The 17,996-nt window shown below is 39.9% G+C and overlaps 1 long non-coding RNA gene across 16 annotated transcripts in view; it reads left to right on the forward strand.

Annotated features, from left to right (window-relative positions):
• LOC147651284 (uncharacterized) overlaps window positions 1–17,996 on the forward strand; it is a 178,642-nt gene that overhangs the window by 57,556 nt on the left and 103,090 nt on the right. The window lies entirely within an intron of this gene.

Raw genomic sequence — 17,996 nt, forward strand, 5'->3', positions numbered from 1 at the left:
TAATTCAGTGTTAAGAATAACATCTTTAGACACAGACGTTGGTAATATTAACTCCCGCCTCTCCAAGTATGGCAAGCAACTATTAGCAGCATTAGTATTCTATTAGCAGACATTTCACAGAGAATGAAATTCACTTAAATTAGAGCTGGCTGAAAAAGGTAATACATGCATTAAATATTAATATAGTTTCCTCATGAAAATATTCAGAGGACACATAAGAACTGTCATTTTGCTTTCTTTTCCATTTGTGGAATATCTGTGATCATAATTTTCTTCCATTCATTCTTTATTTAATGAATTGATTATGAATATTTGAAAGTCAAGCTGTGATGTTGAATTGTTGTTCATCAGAGAAGTCACACAGTACTTTTTACATATTCAAGCATTTATAAAGCAATCCCTTACATGTGCTGGATAAAATCTTGTTTTTACAAATTCTCTGTGATACAGCTTTGAAACTCCTGTTTTATAAACAGTTGAACACAAATGACTTCTAAAAGTGTCAAGAATTGTGCATGTTGGGGTCAGTTCAGCAGCAGAGATTCTACCAGATACAAATGTCCACATGCAGAACCAACCTAACAAAACAATAAAATAGTAAAAGAAGTGCAGATCTTCCCAAGTGGCTGCTTGTGTTTAAAGTTGAATTATATTCCATTTTTTAGCAAATCTAGGGAGACATTTATCTCCACCTGTAGCACCTCCAAAGGCCTATTTATTGCATCTTCTCTGACATCTCTGGACATGTCAGTCTCTCATTGCAGTGACTCAGGAGGCAGTATTGATATCCAGCTTAGACCCACCATTTTTGGATAGCTTATGCTGGGTGAAATGAATGTAACTGAACAGGGAAAGTCTCAGATGTTGCACTAGTTGATTATTGCATCTCTTGCAGCCCAAAAATAATGCTAGTTATGAAAATTATAGCTTGATAGGGATACAGTTGTCAGTCTTTGCTGCTCTCTTTGCTTGTTTGTTTGTTTTTGTGTTAAATTGGTACTCTTAGGGAGTTGGATTTTTTTGTTTGTTTATTAAGTGAGGTTTTCAGGTTCAAATGAAGTCATTTCTGTGTACATTCTAATTCTATGTGGTACTAAGAACTGTTTATGGGACTTGTTTAGACTATTTCAGTGTCATTACCTAAAAGTATTGGAATGACTTGGAAAATTTGAGGCCATGGAAAAAACATTGTGGGGTTTTTTTGCCTGTGAAAAAAATCAACTCGATAAATATTCAAAATGAGCAACAGGGCCTCTGACCTGACTAAGCAACTCCAAATTCAAGATATTTTAAAGTCTTGTACAGCCTCTCATGAATTGTAGAAGGAGTAGTGAATAATATTTAATCAATGATCAAAGAGATATAATGAGAAGTAAGTTCTACAGCATCTCAGAATATTATTGCGTGAGGTTTTCAAGCACTATTCTCTTTAGGAGCACTTGAAATATTCATGTATTTAGGCAATTGATAATTCTTGAGTGCCTCCCAAAATAATATTGGATTTTTCATTTAAGGCTTTTCAAAGCAGCACAGAGTACTCACTCCCAGAACATCCAACATCTGCAAGGCAATTTAGACTAACAACCCAAAACTGGAGGCACTGCTAGCCAATATTAAAAATGTAGATCTTAGCTGCATTGCAAGGAATCAGATGAATTGTACACAGCGCACACCAAGATGCCTAGCACTGATCTCTTTTTTTGGAACAGATGTAGCCTCATGCTGTTGAATCTTCATATTCAAATAGACACATGAGAAATGCATAGCATTTAGCACATTCCTTCAGAGCAGTAACTCCAAGGGCGAGTTAAAATAACTAGCATTATTTCTCTGACTGTTAACAAAAATAAATTCATACTGCATATCTTCGTCTATCTCTCAGTAGAGTACAACACATTTTTAGGGCCTCCCTGTTTGTTTCTTCTGAAGAATATTCAGTAAACACTTTCCTTTGCAATGTGGGAAATGGCAAGGACTGCTCACCTGCAGATCAAGGTTTTTCCATGCTGTACAAGCAAGGCACAAGGACATGCTGTCTCAGTGGAATGAAGCAGATAGGCACTGTGCTTGAGCTGCACATTACTGTTCCTTTTAATACACATTTCATTTTCTGTACAGCATTAGAATCTACAACTTGGCTTTAATAGTAACACAGAGCTGAAAATGTGACAAGGACTTTACAGACATTAGCAAGAGACATCCTGATTCCCAAAAGGTTTGCAGCTTCTCCAGCTGATATAGAGGCTTCAGGATAAGCACTGAAAGAAAGGCAGCCAGCCTGTCTTCTGTCCTACCCTGTTTTGTAGAATTTTGCATTTTGATTAATTGTTTTGGTTTTAAATTGGGAAATTCTAGCAACAATCATTGCAACTTTCTTCACTGCTTTTGATGACTTGTTTTAAAGGGAAGCCAATACTGAAAAGCTGGCCAGCTGGTGAACTAGGTGATGATAGATCCTCCAGAAATAATGATTTCATGATGTGCAGAAACAGCATGCGAGTTATTTTCAAAAATATGAAATAAATGTTTAAAAGGGACCATCTTTTTATTTTAATTAAAATAAAAAAATCTCTAGCTTTCAGCATTATACCACCAAACTAACTATTAATCTGAAAAACTCTCATCTCTATTTATTGCAAGGCTAAGAGAGACATTGGCTTTTGCAGACTTTATCAGCTATTTACAAGTGTTAATATTTGTAAAGTTCCTGGGTTGGGCTATGCATCTGCAAGGTTATTTGGAGAGAGATAAAGGCAACTTTAAAAAAAATTACCCCATCTCTTTGCTATGATATTATTAGATGCTTTCTGGGTGTGTTCTCACTTGTCCTAGGTTATTCCATTCCTTAGATCTTATGTTTTGTCCTTAAGACACTACTGTCCTTGGAATCTAAGAGGTGACCTTTTTTTTTTTCATTAATTAAACATACAGTCAGATTTCTCAGCTCCTTTGCCCTTTTCTTTCTTTACATCTCTCATTTCTAAGGGCATTTCTTATAACTTCAAGCCTGCTTGAATAATTGGCCCTAGAACAACAATTCCATTCTATGATAACTTTAGAGGGCTCAAATTAATTTTGTTCCACCTTGGAACACACAAAATATAATCTTTGGAAAATATCACAAAACAGAAATGCTGGATTTGTCTATATTAAATATTGGAGGAGGAGGGAGGGGATCACATTTTTTTGAGTCTGTTTTTTACCTTTTGTCTCTGTTTGGAAGTAATCTGCACCACAGGAATATTATTCACATTATAAACTTGTTGAATTTGTACTTCTTCAGAATTTTTTATGCTTTGATAGTAGAGACTGATCTAAGGAAATTCACTTAGAAATTTTGGCCATTTTTTTTTACTTCAGCACTGAGAGAGCTCTTTATCAGGGAGGACTTCTAATATTTGATGGTCTGTTTGCCAAGTGTCCTCTCTCTCTGATTTATTAATCAATTTTTAATGCAGAGTTATGCCATGGATGATTATATCATCCTGCCACTTAAGGCAGTCCAGGATCCTTCAGGAGGAATCTTTCTCTATAAATTATCTGGGAAAGTTAGTCCATTCATCCTGGTGAATGCTAGCCCATGCCACTCCTCACCATATGAAAAATGAGATTAGAGCTTTCTCAGAACTCAGAATGTTCCTGGATGGGCTCTCCTGGCCATGTACTTGATTGTCTTGCTTGTGCAGATTCCTGGCCCTGTGTGGAGGCAGTGCCCTCTCCAAGTGCTGCTGGGTGCTGCTGGCTTTTCTGGTACGACCAGAGCTGTTGGAACAAGTGTCCTCCTCCAGCTTCTTCTGCCATCATATTTCCTGCTCCAAAAGCTGAGCACATTTTGCTCCTTCCACTTCATGAGAGGCCCCCTAATTGCCCCCTGCAGCACAAGTGGCTGCTCAGGCCCTTGTCCCCAGGTCAGCTTGCTGAAAGGACCTGCACAGCTGCTCCCTGCCATTTCCAACACAAGCAGCAGTCCCAGAACTATGACTGACAGAAGAGTAAAATGGTCAATATATGAACACAGCTGTACCCTGTGCTAGGACAGACCCTCTGTTCCCATTTGCCAGCACCTTCATTCAGACCTTTCCATTGCTGGCACATCTCATGGGCCCAAAGCAATTTCCCAGACAGGTGGCTTAAATGCTACTCACAACTTGTTTCTCCCTGTGTGGCTGTGAGGCTTTAGTTTGCCTGTTTGCTCAGAGCTAATGTTAGAAGAGGTTATAAAGGAAACTTCAAAAATAAAACTTTATGAGTGTATTTACTGTGCATGACATATTTACATACACCTATATAACGAGGTGTGGGAGCTTTGCAGCACTTCCCAAGGACACGTAAGCTCTGCCTCAAAAGGGAGACACATATAAATAAATGTATACTCATAAAAATGCATTGATGCTCCTTGATCTTGTTACACCAAAGATTTACATTTTTGTAAAACTTTTTTTTTTTTCCTACTGTTTTTCTGTCCTGGGAGTTATAATTCTTGCATAGTTTCCATCAGTCACCTGACCTCATTGTGTTAGTCTTGCTTGAAAAAGAGGTGGGAGCTTGGCCTCACTGCCATCAGTGGTAAAGCCTCCATTAAGTTCACCAAAAGAAAATGTTCTTAGCCCTTAGCTCTAAATGAGGGGTTTGTGTAAGTGTCTTCAGTACAGCAGGCTTTTGCATCTCTATGGAGAGCTGTGCTGCAAAGACAGCACAATGAGAGACACTACCCACAGTAAATTACATAAGGGGACTAAAAGGCAATGGCACAGGGACCTCTAAAGAGAAGCAAAGTGTGAGGGCTGTTGCGCTGAAGTTTTTAGCACATATGGGGTTCAGCCCAGGGCCTGACCACACAGCTTTCTCTCTGCTCCTGTTACTGACAATCACCAACAGCAGGGGTGTCTCATCAGGCCTTTACTAAAGTCACTGGTTTTGGAGAATGCAGTTAATGCAACTCTGATGATTTCCTGAGGGATCCTAGATGACAGATTTATTGATTGATAATAATTCACAAACCCTATAAACAAATGTAAACCTATCTTCTCTTGCACAAAAATAGTGCAACCAGAAGCCACTTCTCTCCAGTGCAGGGTCTTCAGACACAAGAAATAGACTCATAGGATGTGTTGGATTAGAGGGAACCATCCTCTTCCAACACCCCCTCTATGGCTATGGCTGTCTTCTACTAGACCAGGTTACTCAGGGCTGTATCCAACCCCATCTTGAACACCTCCAGGGATGAGGCATCCACTACTCTGTGCAACCTGTTCCAGTGCCTCACCATCCTCACAGTAAACTTCTTCCTTACAGCTAATCTAAATCTACCCTCTTTCAGTTCAAAGCCCTTCCTCCTTGTCTAATTCCTACCTACTCTTATGAAAAGTCCCTCTTCAGCTTTTTTATAGGTCTCTTTAGGTCCTATAGGGTGTCCCCAGAGCTTTTTGCTCTCCATGCTGAACATCCCCAGTTTTCTCAGACTGTCTTCATAGGAGAGGAGCTCTAGCCACTTGATAATCTTGGTGATTCACCTTTGGGCTCTTTCCAGCAGTTCCATGTTCTTTTTACACTGAAGGCCCCCTAGTTCTGCATGCAGAACTCCAGCTGGGTCTCACCAGTGTAGAGCAGAAGGGCAGACTCCCCTCCCTTGACCTGCTGCCCACACCCCTTTGGATACAGCCCAGGACACTTTTGGCTCTCTGAGCTGTGAGTGCACATTGCTGGCTCATGACAAGCTTCTTGCCAACCAACGCCCCAAAGTCCTTCTCACTGCTGTTCCAAATGCATTCTGCTACCAGCCTGTATTTGTGCTTGGGATTGCCCCAGCCCATGTGCAGGACTTTGTGAAGGGTCTTGAACTTGGCCTTGTTGATCTCCATGAAGATGTGTCTTCTAATTTCCCTGGCAAATGCTGGTCTTCCCACCAGGCCCTGTTGTTGCTATCTGGAGTTGCCATCCCCAGAAGTGTTTAAGAGGTGTCTAACGTTGCGGTTTGGGGGGTTACAGTGATAATGCTGGGTTGATAGTTGTGATCTTAGAAGTCTCTTCTAACCTTGACAATTCTGATTCTAAAAAAAAAGAAAAGATTGTATTAAACTATCTGATGGGAGAAAAAAAAGTAGACAGCATCTGTGATTCCTTCTTACAAGAAATGGCTTTGTACTGTGCTGTGTTTCAGGAGGATATTTACCTTTGTCCTATGTTCCACTTTGGGTTACAAGGAGAGAAAAAGAAGCAAATGTTCAAGCACAGATGATGTCTTTGTGGTGGAACCCAGTCCAGAAATACCATATATATATAAATATAGAAATACTGAGAACAAGTTTATTCCTATTCTTCATGTCACTTCACTGTAATATCACTAGAGGAATCCAAAAGTAGGAGACAAATATGATTTTAATACGTAGAATGTTATTCCTGCAGAGATCCGTTTTGCTTAGATATGTTATTTAACCACATGGCCAAGCAATTCCATTATGGAAATGCAGTGAATGAACGGCTGTGGAAACTCACTATATTCACTGCTTTGTTTTCAGATTTCTATGTGCAATTTAACTGCAAGACTTTTCAAGCTTGACAGAACAAAAGACATTACTTGGAGGCACTGGCAAAAGGAGCTGTGGAGTCCTAAAATTTTGTAAATGTACTTGGAGGTCCTTGAGCTTTAGCCACAGAAAGTGGGATTGAGCTCAGAGGCAAATGTGTGTGCAAGGGCACTGACTTTGCAGTTTGCACCAGGCCCTATCAGAAAAGCTTTACTACATAACATAAGTCATGCCAAGGTTCTCCTTCATTATTTAAATAGGGAAATGACCATGAATTTTCCTTTTATACTTTCAAGATTAGATACTAACAAGCAGTTGCAATGTAATCTTAATTGAATCCTACTGAGGGGTTCTCCTAATTCAGAGTCCATGCCCCATGCACACACTTTGTCAGTGCAGCCAGTGTTTGAAAAAAGTTACAGTCTGACTTCAAAGGGATTAGTTTTGTGTGGAGGAACAGGAGAGGCCACAGGGACCAGAGTTTATCTACGAGGCCACAGCCAGAAGCAGCTCAGGAGAACATCAGGTCTAAAGGCATCCTTCAGTTAATCCCATACTGAGCCACATATCTTGCAGGATCTGTACTGGTTTCCTTAAGAGAACTGAGGCTGAAGGGACAAACATCTTTTTGCAAGTAGGGATTTTTATCCCAGTCTTGACAGATAAAATCTCATGGTTAAGGACTTGGTAGCTGCCTGTTTTAAAAGTGCATTGGAACTTTTAATGTGATTGTTCTCCAGAACTGATTTGAAAAATAAACAAAACACAAAACCTCTATAAACTATAAGACACAGTTCTGCAGTGCCTAAGGCTGGAGGCAGCCACTTCAGCAAGTTGGGAGACACAGCTTTCAGCAGCACTCAGTGCTAAAAAGGGTTGCCCCAAACTTCACAAAATAAAACCTATAAGCAAAATATTAATAGAAATAAAATTTAGCTATCAGTAATATGTGAGGGTAATTATTCAACTGATTATGAAATGCCATAACTTCTTAACCTCATGAGTTGCTTCACAGAGATTTAATAGGAGGAAAAAGTCTGCTTTCAGAAATGAATAATTTCATAAAATGTGTGTTAAAAGCCAAAAATATTGATAGGCATCAGTGGAGTGAGGCAGACTAACAAAAATCACTGTAGAAAATAATTACTTGGAAGATGATGAGAAATATATTTGCACCAATTTGTTTTTTATTTATAGCAGTACATTTAGGGGTTAACACCAATCAATACTGATATTAGAATTAAAGACAGAAAACTAATGGGAGAAAAATTAATTGATTGAAGATTTTGGGTCTCCTTTTCCTGATGTTTTCACAAACAAAAATAGAAGTATGAAATTATGATATAAATTAAAATTCGGAGAAGTCTGGCCAGGAAAACACTAGACTCAAATGAGCATTAAAACAGCACCAGCTTGTTCCTGGGGATCTCGTACTATTTATTGCATGGTTTGCTAATGAAAGGTGCCAGACTCACTCTTCTTACGGTATAACAACACACCAAGGGGTTCTGGATAGAATACAGGATGATACTAGGGTGTCTCAGAAGCACAGGCAAAGCCAAATAATGCCATCTGGTAGCCAGGTTTTAGTCAGTGAATGCAAAAGCTGGTGGAAGGTTATGACAAGCACACCAAAGCTTAATAGTGCAGAGATATTAATACTTTCTCCCCTGCCTGATTACCCCAGCAGAAAGTCTGCACCATCCTGTTCTCTGTAAATTATTCCATTTTCTTTTTATTTATTTTTTTTCCCTGGGCATGCTTGTGCAGCATTTAACATGTTTTGAGCATTGCTCATACAATAAATTAATAACCAAGCATAAAAAAAAAATCTATTACCCCAAATTCTATCTTGCCAAGGTGCAATCTCTGCCTAGAGTTAATTTTATACAGGAAAACCATATTTCTAAACAAAAAAAAAGGTAAAAAAAAAAAAGTGTCTTCTCTGGCAAGTGTATTCACCAGGCATAAATATGGCATAAACAAGGTATGGTTTTCCTTGTGCTCCTTTGGTGCAGTTCATGCCTCAGGTCTACAGGGCTATCAAAACACTGACTGCAGTCTTTGCATTCTGACATGCCTGATAGCCAGAGGAAAGGCAGCAGTACTTTCAGTTTCCTGCTCCCAGCAGACCCCAAGTGCTTGGAATCCTACTGTCCTTTATCCTGCCCTTTCATCAGTCACTCCTACCACCAAAGGTTCTTCACAGCATCAAGATCAGGGTGAAAATAGTTTGGGCAGATGCTCATTCTGCTTTAAGAGTATCACCTTGTACCTTACCTGGCAGGGTCAGGACAGAGTTTCCTTCCAAAGAAGCTGTGGGAGATCAAGGCCTGTTTGGTACAAACAGCACAGAATTTTGGCTGCAATCAAGGATCTGTGAACTGCCTCACTCCAAACCACCCAGGCTGTTCAGGGTTGACCCTGAGCATATGGTACCTGTACTGCCACAGGCAGCCAAAACCCCTTCCTTGTTTGCATCCAAGCCCATCTTGCCCCCCATGAGCTGGCCAAGTGCCACTTGCCGAGCTGCCCCTCTGCAGCAGCTGCCACTGAGCTGCTGAGCGCTCCAAGCTGCCCGATGCACAGGGCCAGAGCAGGAAGGCAGGCTATCCTCACTGAGACAGCTCATCCCCCAGGGAGGGACACCCATGGGAAGCCAGGCTGCTTTGGGAACAGTAAATACATGTTTCAACTCGTTTGGGAATGAAGATAAAAAACAACCATGCTGTAGGTCGAAGGCTTGTTCAGGCCTCTGTTAATGAGAAGATAAGAGGCTGCATTTCATCTGTGATGGATGGCTCTGAAACTGGCCATGGCCTGCGCCAGGTAGAGCTGTGCCAGGGGAGACACCTGTGTGCTGTTCTCTATCAAAGGCTGCTGGAGAAGTAGGATAAGCCCTCAAGGGAACAACTACATTCTCAAATTCACCCCCCTGGCATCTGAATCAGCACAGGCAAGAAATGTTCAGCAGCAGAAACATCATCCATTGTCCCTTCTTTAAGGATCAAAACTGTCCTTTTCCTTATGAACTCTTTGGTAGATGTGGAGGCATCAAAGCTGGTGGACTGGATGCAAGATCCCATAAAGGAAAACTGGGAAACAAGTCATGAATTGTTCAGCATACAGAGGTGGTGCCTATTTATGGCAGGCTGATTGTCCTGGCCTCTTCAGCCTTTAGAAGGCTGAAAAAATAAATTGGTCACAGAACAATGAAAACAGGCAATGAAATAGTCATATACATACTAGGATATGTCCTTTAAATGTCCGCTCTGTATTGCTGGATTTTATGAATATTTGTAATTAATGGGTAGAATTGAACTGAATATTTCCTAGTGACAGAAAATCATTTTGAGCTAGGCTGTGTTTTTTGAAAAAGAAAAAGCTGATGCACCTACCTGGAGTACAGGTGCTTGACTTGGGCAGAACAAGGCAGGCAGGTGCCCATCCCATGGGCTAAGGGTCCCATTTTGGCATGTGCATGGGGGCTGTTAGCTGGCCCTTGCCTTGGCCACTCACCCTGAGGGCTCAGAGAGCTTGGCAGGGCTCAGAACCTGCTCTGCTCTGCCAACCGGGCTCACACTTGGCATTTTGGAAAGTTCAACAACCAGGCCTATAATTCTGTCTATGAATGTAAGATACTGAGAAAAGACAGCTATAGGATGTGAAATTCTAATAATTTTGTACAAAATATGCCCTCTCAGCCAGCAGTAAACTGAGCCTAAGACCATGGCCCTTTGCTTATGAATGCAATCCTAGGGGTTAGGTGGGTAAAAAATAACCTTTTCTGCCAAGCTTATTTAAAGCAACCAGAACCATTGCAGCTTCTTGCAAGTCATTTGAAATGAGGACATCCTCAGGGGTTATCATTGTGGGAAAAGTTTTACAGGGAAGTGTCCAAGCAATGCCAGTTTTGGACCTTGGCACAAACTTGTCTCAAATATTATTCACTTGTAGCAGAGCTACACTAGAACACAGGGACCAAAGGATGGAAACAGTTTCAGTTGATTACATGGAGCAGTGAGCTGAAGGCTGAGAAGCATGAAGTGTGTTTATGCAATTGTGCTCCATAGGAACCAAGGCGCAGAGAAGGATGTTGAATGTAACTATCTTCCTTGTAGTAAAAATATGGTATTTCCAACCAACCTACATACTTCCATCTCAGAGAACAGCTGCTGTCATGTCAACCTATGGAAAGCCTCTCATTTTCTACCAGGATAGTGGAGGGACTTACCCTGCACTCAAGGGTAAATTTCCTTGGCACCTATTTTTTAATCCATCTAGCAGAATATATGTGAATCTGCCCAGCTCGGATATTCTCCCACCCCTCTGTAGTTACATGCTCTGCACACTGGCTAATGCTCAAACTGAAAGTGCTTCTGCAGGGCCTGTTTTTCAGCAAGCTTAGCTCAGCAGTGTAACCCCTGGGGAATCACAGAGATAAGTAGAGCTTTCACCCCTCTAGTCTTTGAGCCTCCATCCAGCTTGCCTTGTCCTTTGCTGCCTGACTGTCTTAAACAAGTGTGACAGAGACTCCTGACATTATTTCCCAGTGTTGCTGGGCAGTGCTGGTCATGTGGTGCTCTAATAACACTGATGGAGAAATCAGATCATTGAGGCACCTTCAGCTCAGCAGGAACTCTGGAGCCCTCCAGAAAATATTTCAGTGAAGCTGAGGTGATAGGTAGAAAAAGACAGCAAGCCCGGGGAAGAAAGACATATTTTTTGTTATTTTAAGCACATGTACTTGTCTTGATTCATAATGGGAATCTGGGTGGGAAGCACAGCTGGGAGGACAGAGGGAGAGGCTTATTTTTATTTTGAAAACATGTGCTAATTGTGGCTCAAAGTAGGGAGAGAGGGTGGGACAGTGTATGTTGAAGAAGCCACCTGCAGTGAAGGTGGGGAAGGAAGGAAGGAAGGTTTTACTATCTGTCAATTGAAAATATATGTATTTCTTCTCTAGTGACTGAACCACAGCTAGGCAGGCAGCCTCAGAGCACTGAGTAACTCACATTCAGCTCTGCTTCTGGCAACAGCTTTTATGGCTTGGTTCTAGCACCTTTTATTTAGCCTTGTGTGAACAATTGGTTTTGGGTGGAATGAAATGTTTCAGTCAACCCAAAACTGACATTTGTTTTCACTCAGTCTTCTAAAAAGCATATTCTTTCCCTTTCAGGCTTCAATTTGTATTATTTTTGTGTTTGTTTAAACCCAAGTAGTAGAAATGCAGAGGCATAATTTATACATGCAAGAAATTGGAAAAAAAAATTATTCTTTTCAGCAATGAAAAGTACAGGAATATCCACACCATGCTCCCATGTTGTAAGAAAATTCTCTTTAAGCCTTCTACTTTTTGAGAAACTTTTAACACCGGGTTATGGGTGATTCTGAGTGGCAGGGTATCTGGCCAGAGGTCTGTATTAAATACCTGACAACATACCAGTATTGAAGCTGACAAGCAGCCAGACACCCAGTTGCTCCACACATTGGGTAAATGTGCAAATGCTCTTTATGTCATTGACTAAGGTAGAGCTTCATCCAAAATAGATTAGCTTCATCAAGAGAGACCCACAGAATGGTGTTAAACTATCTAACAGAGATAGTTCAGACAGCAACTCAAAGAACGTTATTTGAATTAACCGATTAATAGATTAGTTACTGCTGGTGTGAGTTTTTTGGAGCATTGCTTTATTTTCATTGGTACCCAGACTGTAAATGTGTGTCATGAGCAGAATGCAATCTGATGGCCTCAGATACACTCTGAGCTGTGCTGGAGGGGTTCTACCACAAGGGACAGGACACACATCTTGCTCTGCAGAACACCACATAAACTCTAATGGGCCCAATATTTCTGAAATACTAAAGGAAGTTCCACTCTTTCCAATTACTATTCTATTGTTTTCTTGATCTAAATGATTCAGCCCTGCTCCTCTGTAAGTATGTCTTGGACCAGTGGCCCCCAAGAGGAAATAAAGCAGGGCTTTTTTTGTTTTGTTTCTTTTTTAATTTTGTGAGCAGCTAAAAAAGCAAAAGGTCACATAATTCCTACTTCTGCTTTTACCTTTGAAAAATCCTGCTGGGATCCTAACTGTATTGTTTAGGCGTCTAATACCTTTGAAATCTACTCCTAAAACACTCCATCCTTTATGCAGCAAAGGGCAGTATTTTATGACTGCCTGAATGAGAAAAAGGCACATTAAGGAGCAGATGAAAAGTTTGGATTTCTACTCTCTGAGTTTTAAAAACCAAGAGGGAGTTTTGGTGAGGAAGGAAAAAATGAAAGGAAAAAAAGTCAGGGATACAGTGATATACTCTGAGTCTACAGCCAAGATTTCCCCACTCAAACAAGAGTTCCCATTGTCTGGGTTTTATGTGAATTATTATTAACCACAACTTGACTTCTCTATTCAGCTTACCCACTAAGCACACTTAACAGCTTCTGATAACACCCATAACTTGCCTGTGTCTAATGGAATAATTTTAGTATGAAAAACACTATGTAGAAATCAAACCCTTCTCTGTGTCGTCTGACACAGTTTGACATGAAAACACAGGTAGCAAATAGATATAGCTGGGACTGCTATACAAGTAAAAAATATACATACAAAAGCTCAGAGACAAAACATTTAGGCACCGTGAAATGCCTGACAATTTTTTGTTCTTCACATCCAAAAGATGGCCAGGAGGTGCTCTTAAGAAGAGCTTTACAGTGAGCTTCATTGAAAAAAAACTCCTAAAAGACCATGCATGAAGCAATATAGAGAGTGAGTCAATTAGGAAATCATCCATGTCATGTGATACTGAAGTTCTGTGGCTTGTATATATACTACAGTTTTCCCATAAATAGAAGTGAGGAAATTGTTGCTCTAAAACTTGAATGTGTAGCTAATTTGAACGTGATCTCACAGAGCGTTGTTGGGAGTTCCTATTTGTTATTATTTGGTGATTAAGCATAGCTTGTACATCTGAAACTCTTTGTCTATTCATTCCACTTTTAGACTTGGAGCAGCAGATGCCATACCAACTCACAACAGAAGATGATTCAAGCAGAGATTTCTCTCTATTTTGGGGATTTGCAAAGGCTTCCTCAGCCTTCAGAACTATGCTCATTAATTCCTTGACTGCTGTCATAAATCTCATATTTTGATAACTTACTCATTAGCCTAGACAAGCAACATGCAACCCTTGGCAGAGTTCAGGACCAATCTAAATGGTGCAGAGAAAGCAACAAAACATAGCTGGCTTCTTCAATGGAAATTTAAGCCTAATACATCCATCCTTTGTTTTTCACTGCCCAGAAAAATAGGTTGATGCTTGGATTTCCTTAGCTTTTTTTTTTTTTTTTTTTCAGTCACACTGCATTTTATTCTGATGCACTCTCATCTCCCTTAATAACAGTTGTTGTTTTCCAGTGAATAGAGAATCATTAATCATATATTGTCTCTACAAACACAATCCACAGACACTTTTCTTTTTCTAAAGAAAAGCCCTCCCTCCTGCTCTGGAAGTGCCATATTTTACAAAAGGTTTCCCACTACTTGGAAACTAACCAGTGGCTGGAAATCTGTGTCTCCAAAGGCCATGGATTCAAGAAAATAAATAATTAGACTGCCACCAGCTGTTTAAGTTAAAAGTGATGTAACTGTTGAGATTTGTTCTTACACACACACAAACAAGATGAACACGGGTCAGGAAGGAATTTTTCATAAGTACCAAATTATTTGACATACTTAAATAAGAATTTGTAGCCAAGAAAACACACAAAAATATTTTCCAGCATGAACAGATGTTAAAAGTTTGATCTTGGGTGTATAATCTGTAGCAGACATACAGAAACTCACAGGAATTTATGAAGTTATTTCATTTTAAATTGTAATGCATGTCTGATGAGAACATGGTTAACTGGCAATACTAGCAGCATCAGTAAAGGCCAGCTCTCTTACAAGCAAGCACTAACCTATTTCTCCGCTAATTACAATCAAAATTCCATTGGCAAAACTGCACAGCTTTTTTGTGGAATCTTGACATTACAATGAAATTATTTTTCTTGTATTTATTCAGAGAGAAAAACAAAAGCAGGATGTTTTAAAGTCTTTCTAAATCTCAAAGTCACTGTAAAATAGGATCAATTTTAAAAGGGCACACAGGGAACAAGGCCTTCATTGCCAAGCTGCAAGCGAACAACTTGCATGCACATTACCCCTTACATGCTATTGTTTTTCCAATCACTGTGACAAGAAACATGCTTTGATTTGGTCTGGGCTGCAGGCATATTGTCTATGCCACTGGTGTGAATGTATGTAGATAAATTTTTGCTATAGATTCAAAACTTTTCATGATGATGAGGCTCAAAATGGAATTATATAATGAGTTCTTCCCCAAGAAGTGCTGAGGGTGGCTTTTGTGAATTTCCAAACCAAGTATCAAGTGATGTTTATGTACACACATCTCAGTGATCCGCTGGGAAATCCAAGCCTGGATCATAAAAGTTTTCCTTTTAGGTCAAGTGAAAGTACTGTTGGAAGTATATGGAGGAATAATCTGTTTTCTCAATAGAAGTTACATGACTCCCCTGCCTTCCTAAGACTTTTTCCATGTCTTAGATTTTACGATTGACAAAATAATGACAGCTGCATCCTTTCTAATTTCTTAATGGAATGCAGCCAAAAGTACCCAGAAGGACAAAAGCCAGGATTGAGGGGAGCTGAGAAGGGAGGGAGCTTACATGGCTAGAAAACTAGTACTGTAAAAGCTTTCTGAAAACTTACAACCAAAGTATGATTACTAAAACAGCTTTGAAAGGAGGGAGTTAAATTACTGAGTGTTGCTGTGATCATTCTGCTAGTTTAGATTGCTCCAGTATAAATTAAATGAAATAGGACCTGGACTGCTAATTAACTACCCTACCACAGGTGATCACAATATGTGCCATGTAAAATCCCTGCAAAAGCAAAATTTATACACCTAGAAATGACAAGCATGACATTAAAACAGTTTTTGCAGTTTATAATTGCAAAGTCCTTTGATAGTTAATCAGGAAAATGGGGGGGGTGGGGGGGGAAGGGAGGAGATCAGGGAGGAAATTTTGTATACATTTAGAAGCAATGATTTAGCCAACATTTCCCTTGAATTCGTTTATTTTAAAAGAGAACAAAGGGGTTGTCCTGCTGGGTAGCTTTTCAGCAGGGATGCCCTGCCTGCTTTATTTCAGATCTGCAACATTATGTGGTTTCAATTAGTGGTAGCACTTGCAAAACTAGTAACACAGACATTTTGGCTTGAAATCTGACTCCAAGGCAGTGAAGGGTACTTAATATCTACTCAGAGGTGGGTGGAGAAATACAGTATATTTGAAACAGTGTTGATCTTTTGTCAGAGTGCTGTCATTTCCAAAACCCTCTCTGTGTTTTTATGGGCTTGGTTTTTCATTTATTCTTTGTTTCCCTGTTTAGAAGTTGATTTCCACTTTTCTAGCATTCTATTTCCTGTCTCTTTTGTCACCTGGCTACTTACTAGGCCTTCAGTTATGTTTCTTTCAGGCTTTGAGGGCAGCCAAGTAAGCTAGCTAAGCATGCTCAAAACACTATGGCACTTAAAATGCTTCATGTTCACAGAGTCCCCTTCCTCCTCAAAGTCCTTTGCAACTCCATACACTCTAAGAAGAACCCTGTATTATCAGGGACTGACTGGTTTTATAGCCCATCTGTTCCCTTAATGCTGTGAAGGAATTACTAAAATATCCTTGTAAGGCAAATGATAATTTCTTTAACTTTTCAGACAAGAAAGCTGACTTCTGTTGCTATTCCACATCAATGTAAGTGTCTCATGTAATACATCTGCTGGCACAAAAAAGCCTGTGTATGATGATTCGACAAAGTTTCCCAGTCCTACTTATCTTAGCTATCTTGATAGGCAGGTGACATTTTGATGAACAAAATAACAAATGTCACTGCTGTGGTGACAGACATAAAATATTCCAAATATCCACTGAAAGAGAAGTGTTTAATATTGGAATGAAAGAGGCAACCTCTTGACAGGATTTCAACATGTATAACTATAATATTTTTAGCAATGAAGTCAATAATACGTCTCACTATCACATCTATCATGGTGCTAAAGTAGTATTTAGCAAGACTTTCCTAGATGCTGCTCTAGTATGGTGATTGTCAACAAACATAGTAGAGCTGAAAGGAGACTACAGCAAAAACATGAGCGCTTTTTTTCTCCAAGAGTTGCATTCCCAATCTCCAGTAAATGACTTAGATTTGTTTTGGTGGTGGTGAAGGTTGGAGATCAAAAAGAACCCTAAATATCATCACCATATATCTGTTTTGCTAACCTAATGCTGGCAACAGGCCCTATAAAAACCTGGCTGTAAAATCACTACATTTGGCAATGCTTCATTTTCTATATGAGGTTGCTATCAAGATGAAACAAAATTTAGGGGTTACAAATGGAAATTGAATGAAAGTGTGGAAAATGCTGCTCATCTCAAACCCCACGGTGATCATCTGCTGAATTATTCAAAGGTCTGGTCAACAGCATTTGTTTTTATCAGTGTTACCTCAGCCTTGCTTGCAGGGCCATTTAGCCTGACTCTCACTCATGCTGGGAAGCAGCAACCTGAACTAAGGAGCAGAGGATGGAGCAGAAGCATGGGACATGGACAGACTTTTCCTTTCTGATCTATGTAACAGAAATCAGAATATAAACGAGCAGCTAGGTCACTGCGATCAAACATCAGTGCAGTGTAGTTCAACTGATTTGAGGCTGGAACACTAAATTTACCCCACATTTCCTCAAAGTCTCTGCAATGGGAGTGCCTTACTTTGGAAGCAGTCTCTCTTTTTAGGTAATCCACAATGATCCACAATCATACAAACAGGCTTTCCCCAACTTCATTCATACTACTTAACAGCTTTATTGCAACTCTAGGAATAAAGATGCTCACATTCCACTGACTTAAGGGAGTAGGTTTAATGCACTGTGCCATTTGCCACCATCCTGACGGGCCTTTTTTTTGTGTCTGTGTGATTAATACATGTACTAATGCTAATAAAACACTTATGGAGTTTCCCAGATGTAGACGTGGCCCCTTAATCCTTCCCTGTTCTGCTGGGGATAATCATTTTTACAACATGAGATCACTTGCACCAGTGAAGTGCATTTTAACACCTTTTGCTGTTATCTGTATGAACTGATGATCCTAATAGAACCCCAGCAGTGCATTTAAACTTTATTTCCTAGGTTAATCAGGCTAAAAGACAGTTAACTAAGTTTCCCAAAGGGGACCTTCTTTATATTAAAAAGAAAAAAAAAGCTACTGGAATTGTTTATCACTAGAAATTTTGGTCAGTGAGAAAAGAGAGTAAGACTAGAAAAAAAAATGGTGTTTTTGTCTTGTAGTGGACAGCACGACACACCGTAAAAAAAAGAGAGAGAAATATTTTCTGAACAAAGAACTCA

Source organism: Cyanistes caeruleus, chromosome 10 (assembly GCF_971803275.1).
Source record: "Cyanistes caeruleus chromosome 10, bCyaCae1.hap1.1, whole genome shotgun sequence".
Classification (NCBI taxonomy): domain Eukaryota; kingdom Metazoa; phylum Chordata; class Aves; order Passeriformes; family Paridae; genus Cyanistes; species Cyanistes caeruleus.